The following is a 10657-nucleotide window of genomic DNA, read 5'->3' as shown; positions in this document are numbered from 1 at the left end:
GGGGGGGGGGGGGGGTTAGACTGTAGGCAAACATGCTGGGTGACAGTGTGGTGGGGTCCTGGGCCCCAGTTCTGTTGTGTGACTTTGAACAAAGGAATGAGCCTTGTGGGCTTAAAGTTTACTTTTAAAGCAGAGGAAAGATCTCTGTCTGGGTTGGTCTGCCTGGGTACCATATCCAAAGACCTACTTATTCTTTGTCTCAGTTCAGGCAAGTAGCACAAATTGATCCTTGACATGGACACAGAGGACTGGCACAGGAGTCCACAGATTGATCCCTAGGAGTACAGACAAGTAGGCCAACAGGCCAGCAACTTGGAAGAATTACATCCTTGAGGCTGAAATCCTAGTCAGCATACAGGCATCAGAATGGGAGCAGAAAAAGTTATAGAGACTGAGTTCTGGGAGAAAGAAGAGAGAAATCAGGTTAAAGGAAGGAGGCTCACAGGTTCTGTGAGCAAAACCTTGTCCTTGGAAAACAACAGATGTGATTAAATACTCAGTCCTACCCAAGGGCAAGCCAGCCTGCCTATAATTATGATGGTGCCGGAACCTGCAAAAGGCCTCAGCCGCCTGTAGGGATGATGACCAGGGCAAAGGCAGGGAGAGCAAAGCCAGGACTCCTAAGTTCACAAGTGTGGAAATATCTGGCATGTCTTCACTGATCAATATTGGAGTGTATGACTGTGCATTAGCCACACAAATCTCTGGATCCTGATTTCATTTCCTTTGTTCTGTTGTGTTTTTACTCCATCCCTAGGAACTCAGAACCATTACCAACATATAATGATCAGTAATGGAATTAGAAAAATATCACCACTTGGGACATGAGCCAGAGTTCTTATGCCTGAGTAAAGATAGAAGCTAAAGGCTGCATACTCACACATGGCATAGCAGGTCACAGTGTCACTTCCCAGATCTTGGAGGTGCAGAGAATAAAGAGTGTCACCACTTTTCTATTCATTGGTTGTACCACTGTTGTGTCATGAAACATTGTCACATTATGGCTTACACCTTAAATGTCCCACAAAAATCTCAGGTGTTCAGAGGTGGGGCTTTCAGAAGGTGACTCATCCTGGGAGCTCTCACTTCATCACTAGATTCATTCACTGAAGAGATTGGAATTTGATTACACAATTAGAAAATAATGGAAACAGCAAGTGAAACTTACTGAACAGAGGGGATTGTGGAAGTGTGACCTGGCACTGTGTTTTCAATGTCTTTCTTGTTGGCCTTTCTCTCTGTCTGTCTCTGTCTCTGTGTCTGTCTCTGTGTCTCTGTGTCTGTCTGTCTCTCTCTCTCTGTCTCTGTCTCTGCCCTCCCCCGCCTCTCTCCCCACTCCTTTCTGGCAGCCATAGCTTGAGCAGCTTTTCTCCCCATTCCCTCTGTGTGACGCTCTGCCTCACCACAGCCTGGAGACAAAATAACCATGGACCATGGACTGAAGCCTCTGAAATTGTCAGCAGAAATAGGTCTTTCCTTCTTTAAGGGCAGGAATAACAGTTCTACTCAGTCTGTTCTAGCAGGCTAGCAAAGTTGTCCAGAGAGATCATTTAAAGAATCTTCTGAGACTCGAAGCTACAACCTCTTGCTGTAGAGCGTAATATGTAAACCACTACACTATCTGAGTTAACACACCTATAATATTCAAATAACGGAACTAAACAAGAAAAGGGGATCCAGATGAATGTCCGTTTGTATCTGTGTATTCAAAATGGTTAGGATAGATATATAGTTACATTCTCTTAATGAACAGAGGGATTTGTTCTAATGGTGTTTGTAAATAGGATATCATGCCCGCATCTTGTACAGCAATTAACCACTAAGAAGAATGTATGCAATGTGTTAATTATTGAAACTGTCCTACCAATTTGGTTTGAAACTGTCTCATTGCTATTTGTTTCTCAATAAAATTATGGAAAAAAAATTACATGATTTCAGTGAATGTATCAAATAAAAATATAAAGAGTTTAAAGGGAAAAAATGAGTAAGTATAAATATATGCAAGTTTCTACACATAAGTATATTAAAGTCACTGATAAAGCAAAAAATAAAAATAAAAAAATAAAGAATCTTCTTAGATAAGTACCTAATTTCTCAAGACAAAATTATCTGTATCTTAGATTCTCTCTTCTTTATTTTTTCTTATTTCTCTTAAAGATGGCATCTGAAGCCTGAATGGTAAGTAGATGTAGGGAAAGATATGGCTGTACATACAGTAGCCCTACAGACAGGCAATTTTACCACAGAGGTATCTGCAGGAGTGCTAAGAGGTGGACAGGCCATGAGGGCTTTGCCCCATGGCTTAAGGCTGTCATCACATGACTGGGCAGGTTATCTCAGAAGTGGGTTCCTGCTAAGAGAATGAATTTGGTCCTCTCTTGCTCTTTCTTTCGCCCTCTCTTCCCCTTCTGCATTTGGATACAGAGTAATGAATGAAAGAGGACCTTACCACATGAAGCCCCAGGCTCAAGGGCTTGAAGAAATGCATCTCTGTTCTTTAACCATTACCCTGCATAAGATACTTCATTATAGGAGCACACAATGGGCTAACACACTTTCCTTCACCTTTTACATATTTAACTCTGTAGAAAGGAGTGTCATTGTGGTGATGCAGGAAGAAGTGGGCAGCCTGTGCATCAGGGCGACCTTGGCAGGGGAAGCAGTCCATCAGGGGCCTCAGCATTTGGCCTCACTCTGGCTCTCCAACCTGCATGTCCTGGGCACCCTGTGCACACCATGCCCTCTATTACACACCAGGTTTGCGCTTCTGTGCAGATCAGCTCCTCACAGAGACTCCAAGGCCACTTGGGGAAAGCTAGACGGAGGCTGAGCTTTGGCTTGGAGCAACCAGAACTCTGCTTTAAGGAGTTTTCATGTTCTTCCCAGCCTGAAAAAGAGCTGATGCTGTTTTCTTCCTCAGCAACTTCTTTGTGTTATTCTAAGCTTGCAATGAACCCAAAGGAGCAGGAAAGGTATTCGATTGACTTTTGTGCAATGCCTACCCACAAATGCACCAATCACATACAGTGTTACAATCTCTTTATTTTTCTTTCTGTCTTAATGAGTATACTATTACTGCTCTCTTTACCTAGAATGTAAACTCCAAGAGTGAGAGATAGATATTCTACTTCTGTGTGTAGCAGGAAACCACTAGGATTAGCCATAGGGATAGCCCTGTGGGATTATTCCTACTTATGCTGCTATATAAGTAGATCCCACAGGCCATTCTTTTAAAACAGTCCCCAAATCATTTGACACTAAGAAAATTTGGAGAAAGTGACTTTTCAACAAACTAATATTCACAACTTTGTAAGCTACTGCCTAAATGGGTCACCAAAAATAAACCCTGTAAAGGAAGATTCGCTGAAGGATAAACGATGTCAGCCTTTCTCCTTGGTGATGCTGGCTTTCCTCCAGCCAGGTCCGAGTGACCTCAATTACTTACCACAAGTCATCTTAGTTAAATAAAATCTGTCCGCAGCTTGGGTGGCTGGGGCTCCATCCAGGAAAGCTGCTGCCTGGAGAGGGAATGAACACAGAGCCTGCTGTAACCTATCCAGATCGTATCCGAGCTCCCGGCAAGAAGGACATGCCACCACCATCTGCCTCTGTTTGTGATAACCTGGGAATAAATAAAAATTAACCTTGGCCCTTCAATGAATAATGGAGCTTATCAACACTTCCTGCTTGTCCCTAATGACTATTGTGAAACAAGTTTACAACAAATTTTGGAGGGCTAGGGCGGGAGGGTCATTGCTCTAAATGGCTCTTTACCAGGCATGGTGCTTCTTGTCTACTTTCCTTGTATTATGTGTCACCATGCACTTTGTACCCTGTGTTGGAAATAGTGAACAATAGGGAAGTGACATGTTTTGGACCCAGCAGGAGCTCAACAAGCAACTGGGGAAGAACAGAAAAACAAACAAAGATGAAAAAGAAGAAAGGATGGCAAGCAAAAAAGAAGAGGACCAGAGAGAGGGAGAGAACAGATACTGATAGTCAATACATAGGACAATTTCTGTACTCAGTGCCTGACACATATTTTCTTTAATGGTCAGAGAGCAACTCTAGGACATAGGAATCATTATTCTACAGGTGAGATTATACTCTCTAAAAACTGTTTCAAAAAAATGTACCCTAGACTCTCAGCCAGTGAATAGAGATGCCAGGACTTAAACCACAAAGTGGTTGACACCAAAATCCAAGCTCTTTCCACTTTTCTGCACTGAGTCTTACTGGAAATGCCACTGGGCACTTGAAGAAAACTATTAGTAGCCATTTAACTTTATTTTGAACTAGCAAGCTAGTCACTTAGTGAGGCCCTGAAGAAACAGAACTAGGTAGATGCACGTTTTGATTGGGTTAGAAGATGGGGGAGGGAGGGGAGGAGAAAGCTCCAGAAAAGCAGAGGGGAAACGGCTGTGGATTATGGGATACTAATTGAAGCTTTATTGGTTCTGGCATTTGCTGAACCTCTGAGAACCAGCAGGCTGTCCTCAGGAAAAAGCACTGCCACAAGTGCTTCAGAGCCACATTTAGGATGTGTAACCAGGGAAAAAAGTGACCAGAGCCTTCGCCCCTGAACGTGCGCATGTAGAAAAAGTTTCAGGGTATGTTTCTCCTGAACTGGCTTGTGCTGGAGCTCAGTCCACTTAGCCAGACTTTTATAGCATGAATACCATGGAGAAAAATGGAGAGCAGAAGGAAAAAGATGTTTGCTCAGATGGGGCTACAGAATGTGCCTCTGGAAGAACTAGAGAGACCACTCCAAGTTGACCTCCATGGTCAAAGTCAGGAAGAACCAGTACCCCTGGGGTTCTGATAGCCACACTTGACACTAATTTTCTTATTCAAATGATGGTTCTAAGTAAATATGTGTGGCTATTACTCTCAGGAATCTGAATCAGCTGCAGCGACTCGTTGGCTGCTGTGTAATTGGAAGCTTGGTGAGCTGAACCAGCTATTTCTGAAACTTCTTTTGTTTTGTTTCGCTAATATTGTTTTCCACAAAGAGGGAGCCATCCCTTACATCCTGACATATGCTACCTTCTATTTATAACCAGATTAACAATTCATTCACACCTTGATTGAATCCTGCTTTATTGAGATGTCACAGCCTAGTCTCACAGCCTGTGAAGGGAAAGACTCACAAATGATAATATTATGACAAGCAAGACACCTAAAAGTAAATGAATCTAATTGATGACAATTAAAAAGAGTTCGGCACAAACACAGAATCATAGCCGTGATGGTGAGCAGGAGGTCTTTCTTGCAGAAGGGGGGCTACTGCGGAGGAAATCTGCTCTTTTCCTGAGAAGCTGAAGTCTGTGCCAGGCTTCTCATTGGTAGCTTCTTTTTGTATGGACTGATGAAGCACCTTCATGGTGTGAAGTTTTTCTCACGTGTTTATATTCCTGGCCCACAGCCTAACTTAAGCCCTTTACTTTAGAAGGATAGGACTTCTGGGCTCTTTTCTAAGCTGGCCCGAGTGTGGGTATTATGTCTGTCACCTCCTTCTTCTCGTCCTGCTTTAATCAGCAAGACGTAACAATCGAGCGCTTTCAATATTTGCTGACCATCCATCCTCTTGCCACTGTCAATATTTTTTCACCTGAGAGCTTCTACTTTACCCTGGGCTGATGCCTCCCTTCGATTACCCAGAGGAATCTTTCTAATGCACTTCAAAGTTCTCCGTGGCTCCCAATTGCTTTCAGAATAAGGGCTTGCTGTCTGGGTCCTACAACCTTGCCTGAGACCAGTGCTGCCCCCGATAGGAAGCAGACTGGAGGGCACATGCTGGTTCCACCAGACGGGAGCCCTTGGGAGGTCACATAGCTGCTCTGATGCTCGGTCTCTTCTTCCACAGAATGAAGGTCCTAACAGATTTGTCTTCCAAGAACTAGCCACAGTCTTCTCGAGCAGAGCTGACCTTATGGCCTAGCTCCGCCTCTCCCACAACATGTCTCCCTTCTGTCCCTCAGGCTCCAGCCAGAAGCCTGCTCCTCAGCCGTCCCAAGGGTGCACACGTCCACTGCACACCACCAGGTCTCTCTGGGGGTGGGAGAAGTTCCTTCCGACTGGATCATCCTCACCAGCTCCGCCTGCCTGTGCTCCCACACATTCTGCCTGAACGAGTCCAAGTCAGGAAGTGTCTCTGGTTCCAGGTCACCTCCTTAGCCGAGACTTCCTTGACCACTGCTGTCCTCAGGCCAGGTCTCATCACTGACAAACACTTATCTATGCTCCTTAATTTGGCAGCCTTGAACATGGCAGGAAAAAAAATGTGTTTATTTTTTGTAGATAGCGCTTATCTCTTCCTCACTGCTCAAAGCTCTGCGGAGGGCAGGGATTGAGTTTATCTTGTTTACCGTCCTATGGACCTTAGTTTCCTAGATGAACAAACCTACTTCAGACCATCCCCTCCTTAACAGATGACATTAGTTGGCCTCCTGACCCCAGGAAACAGTGACTATATTAATGCCCATGGCCAAAGAGCTTTGCAGGCTGGAGTGGAGCTCTCAGGATGGGGAGATCATCCTGAGCTGTCTGGGTCAGCACCCTGGAAACGCAGAGATCCTTAAGAGGCAGGAGGGCCATTCTCAGGGCGATGTGATGTGAGAAAGCCTCAACTAGCCATGGCTGGCTTTGAAGATGGGGAGGCGCCACGCACCAAGGAATGTGGGCAGCCACCAGAGACAGGAAGAGCAAGGTCATGGAGTCTCTACAGCCCCTCCAGAAGGATCCAGCCCTACGGATGCCTTGATTCGAGCCCTGAGAGACCCATTTCTGACTCCTGACCTCCAGAACTATAAGATAATAAATGTGTGTTGTTCCAAGCCACCAAGTTTGTAATTTGTTACAGCAGCAGTAGGAAACGAACACGTTCGCCCAAGGTCAACTAGCAATGGCAGAGCCAGGAGTAGCATGTAAGTGTCCGTCCCTCCCAGCCCCCTCTCCTTGCCACCACGCCAACCTGCCCCAGCCTCTCAAGCTTTGTTGGTTTCCAATTTGCTCTCATCTTCTTCTGCCAGAGAAGAAATCATTAACGATGCAGCTGCCTACATGCGAGAGCATGTGCAGGAAGCACAGACACCCAGAGGCGAGTGTGCAAGGGAAGGTGTGCGGGATTACAGAGCTCTGAGTGGCCTCATAATGGAACCCCAGGGGAGCGCCGGGGCCGGGGCCAGCGACTCGCAGGCCTGTCTTCCTCTGTCTGTGCGGCACAAAGCCTGACAAGGTCTCACTCATGTTTCAAAGGGCTCCTTCTTTGCAGAGCTATTTGTTATTGTCTCTGCCATCACAAGTTTAAAAAAGGAAAGTTAATTAAATATGGAACAAGACTGAGCAACATCTTTTAAACCATCATGTCATTAGAACTGGAACCCTCAGAGAGCTGCTTAAAAGGGGTTTGAGAACAATGACTGTTCAATCAGATATTTATGGGCATAGTTATGTAAACACACTCTTTATTGTCTATGTATATTTAATATAATTATCAGTTTTGTAGTTGGACTCTCCAGAGACCCAACAAATCACAGTGTTGCTTTGAAAATGTCAGCAGAAAAGACAATTATGTTGCTAGCAAATATTCATAAATTATATTAAAAAGTCCTGTGGAAATGTCCCCTACGTTGCAGAATCCTTCACAGTAACTGAATAATCCTTTTATTTCTTTGATTTAAGGGCCATTTTAGAAGCAAGACGGTTCTTTATGAAAGCTTAAAGGCAAAGGAACAGGCCGGCCCTGGGAAACAAAAGCGCACGCATTCGAATCCGCCTGTTCTGCGGCCGCCGGCGCACCTGAGCTGGGCCGGGTGTCCACACATCCGCGCAGGGAAAACCATGGAGACCCCTGCCCACAACACTGGTGTGCACAGCTTATTTCTTAAAATACCCTCATTAAAAAGAAAGATAAATTTCATCTGTTTACTCTTTTACTACCTACTTAAGCCATAACTCCTTCCTGTGGCATTTCTCTTTAGAAACTATTTATAGTGCTTCCCGGTTTTCCTCTCTTATCATTTTTTTCTCATTATGCGCATGCAGAAATAAGTGGAGAATTGGGAAACTTCTTAGTAAATTAGAATGCGCCAGGCTCTTGCTAAGCCAGTATGAGATGTGTAGGCTGATAAACACCGAGAAGGATTCACAAATCACTTCTATGGCAAGACATACAATCTGCAAATCAACATCTTAATTAGCAGCTAATGACATTTGGAGGGAAAGGTTAATGTTAAGTGCACAAAAGCAGTATGGTTTTTAAAAAAAACTTGATTTTTCTGCTTTATAAAAAATAAAGAGGGGGAAAAAAGCTATCCAGTGATTTTATTGGGTGTTATAAATATACATGTATTGGCAATTTGAAGCATCTTAATTATATAAGGCCTGTATTGATATGCTACCTTTCATCTCTAGAGTTCAAAGCACTTTGCCTGTGTCTAATTTATCCTCAAAATACCCCTCTGAGGGTAAGTATCCACAGGCAAAATGAAGTGGAGAGTTGAGGCAATTATCTACATAATTCAAACCCAAACCCCTATTAATAAGGAATAAGTGGAGAATCTGAGAGATTGAACTTTTTGATTGGCTTTCTATGCAGGTCAAATCTCTGGAAACTGAATCATTTCGGTGCTATGTGGTCCCTAGGTCTATGAACCAGGAAAGCAACAGTATGGAAATCATTGTCTCATTTTAAAGGCTGACCTCAAGCTATATGTTTAACCTGAACTGTACCCAGCTTTGGCCACGTGGGTGTCTGCCACCCATCCCCCAGCCAAGGGGACAACTCCCAAGGTGGCCCCAGCTGCCTACTCCTCCCCTTCTTCTCCTCACCTGAAATCCTCTGTCTCCTTTCCAATGCCCACCCACTCCTTCTTTTCTCTGGAAAACTCCTTTAGTGAGAGGTAGGAGGACACTTATGTTTTTGTTGTGGTGCTTATTTCATTTTTTGGATGCCTTATTTCAAGGGTGGCTTGCTAATAATTTTACTTTAGTCTTTTGGGCAGATATCATATTTTGTAATTTCCATTTTAATGGCATGAGCGCCTGCCAGCTTTGCCTCCACTGAAGTACCAGGGGTGCCTGGAGTGGGCTCTCTGTCTCTATTGGGTGACTCTTGCTCTCCTGTTACCAAGGGCAAGACAGTGGCCTCTTGCCAGGTGACCACCGCCCTGTCCTGAGGAGGACACACTATTACCATTCATTTTCCCACAGAGTCCCAATAGTAAAAAAATTTTCTGTAGATTTGGGATGAATACACTGCAAGTGATGACCATCTTTTCACGGCCCTCCTGTGTCACTGCCTCAGGCCTACACTCCACTTCTCCTCGGAGAGCTCCTTGTCTCCTCAGGCCTCTCCCCCATGACCCTCCGCCTGAAGAACAAGGAGGATGTTTTTGTCCACGTTCCCCTTTGATTCCCATCTCCTAAGACCTTATTTCCTGTCCCATACGCAGCTCTTCCCAGAATGATTCCCGGTGGAAATTTCATGGCTTTCAAGGGAAATTCCAGCCTGACCAGGGGTGCAGCTGGCCTTGTGCCCTGCTCCGGAAGATGAGGCACAGCCTCCAGCCAAAAGGGCATTTCCTGACTCCTCTGCTCAGTTCAGGTATCTTTCAGTTTCTCATTGCTTTCAGTTTCAAAGGGTTACCCAAATTTTGTGTCCTTCACACATTGCCCCCTCAGCACTATGGCCTTGATATAGTTTTATGAAGAAAATACCAAACCCCAAAGAAAATCCAAGGCCCAGAAAATTCTGAATTGAGAGCTGGGAAAGACACACTTTCTTTTGTAAAGCCTGCCTCTAGTCCATCCACTACTTCGTTCTCAAAACCCCCAGAGGTGGGGCACACAGGGGGACATCACATGCTACCAAGCGGTAGGAAAATGGCTCTCTTAGATGTCACAAGGGTAGGAATAAAATGAAAGAGACCACCTGTCTGCCACCCAGAGATGAGGCATATGCCTGCTGCAGGCTTGGACTGAAATGTCCCCCAAAGCTGCTGTGCTAAAGTCTTGGTCCGCAGCTTGGCCCTATTCAGAAATGAAAGAAGTAGGGCTGGTGAGATAGCTCAGGAGCTGTAACAAAATACCTGAACAATCATTTTAAATAGAGGAAGGGTTTATTTTGGCTTCTGGTCTCCAAGTTTCAGTCCACGGTCCATAGGTTCTACTGCTTTGGGGCCTGTGGTGAGGCAGAATATTATGGTTGGGAGCATATGGCAAGACAATGCCTGCTTAGGCAAGTGCAGGGACAAGTGCTCAATCCCTGGTACCACGTGTCATGCTGGCTCTGTCCTGGGCACGCTGAGATGGCCACAGAGTCTGGGTGTGGTGGCGCACACTTGTAATCCCAGTACTGGGCAGGCTGAACACAGGAGGATCACTACAAGTTCAAGCTGTGTAGTGAGACCCCCGTACTAAATACATTAGAAATGAAAGAAGTTTTAAGTGGTAGGATCTAATGGGAGGAAGGGAGGTCACTGGGAGCAGGCCCTTGAAGGGCACTGTGGGATGCAGCCCCTTTCTCTTTCTCCCCTTTGCTTCCCAGCTCCTTTGAAGTAAGCAGCGTTGTCTTGCCATATGCTCCCAATCATAATATTCTGCCTCATCACAGGCCCTAAAGCAGTGGAGCCTATGAACTGTGGACTAAAACTTG

Source organism: Octodon degus, unplaced genomic scaffold (genome assembly GCF_000260255.1).
Source record: "Octodon degus isolate 3935 unplaced genomic scaffold, OctDeg1.0 scaffold00003, whole genome shotgun sequence".
Lineage (NCBI taxonomy): Eukaryota > Metazoa > Chordata > Mammalia > Rodentia > Octodontidae > Octodon > Octodon degus.
Note: the sequence above shows the minus strand (reverse complement) of the source record.